Below are 915 nucleotides of genomic sequence, written 5' to 3' on the forward strand. Positions count from 1 at the left end.
GCGTCGCCCGGCCTGGCCTGTGGACACTGGCATGGGGCTGCGGCGTCACCCAGCCTGGTCTGTGGTGCCCTCATGGTTATGGAAATAGAAGGAGCCAGGTCTGGACGGGGGTGCCGTCCACTGCATGCTCCGTGAACTGCAGAGCCCAGGTGTGCATGCTGGGTGCAGATGAGGCCTCCACTGTGGGCCTAGAAGTCCTTCCTGCCCACAGGCCTGGGCTTGCAGGCAGAAGACATGGATGCAGCTGTGGTCGTGGGTGTGGACTTGGAGGTGGGCTGGATGTGAAGCCAGAAGCTGGCCTGATTTGGGCCTCATCTGGTATCAATTCTTTCTTTCTGTATTACGCTTCGCTGACACCCAAGTCTTCAGTCCAACCTTGTTAAAAGGCACCACGTTGCCTCTCACAAACACAATGTTGAATAAAAGCAGCCAGACACAGGAGAACCCACTGAACGCTTCCACTTACATCAAGCTCAGAATCTGACAAAACACATCCGCAGGGCGAGGTGTCGGGAGCACAGTGACCCCTGGCAGGGCAAGGGCGGAACCAGCAGGGGCATGAGAAGGTACCTGGGGCTCTGACGTTGCTCCCTCTTCTACGTGCTGGTTACACGGGTGTGTTTGGCTTGGAAATTCATCAAGGCAGTGAAATGGGATTGTGCACGTTTCTGTCTGCGCCCAAGCTACCGTGGAGAAAAGAAGAAACTGCAGGGCCTCATTGTACTGTGGAGAATGAAGGAGGCCCCAAAAGGCCAAGTGGAGCCCTGGGGGAAGTCACTGGGGAAACACAGGCCCAACAGACGCATGACCTCAAAAAGGTGCGGGTAGCCAGGCACAGTGGCTCATGCCTATAATCCCAGCACTGTGGAGGCCGAGGCAGGAAGATCACACAAGCCCAGGAGTCGAGACCAGCCT

This window comes from Papio anubis, chromosome 4, assembly GCF_008728515.1.
Source record: "Papio anubis isolate 15944 chromosome 4, Panubis1.0, whole genome shotgun sequence".
NCBI classification, from domain to species: Eukaryota; Metazoa; Chordata; class Mammalia; order Primates; family Cercopithecidae; genus Papio; species Papio anubis.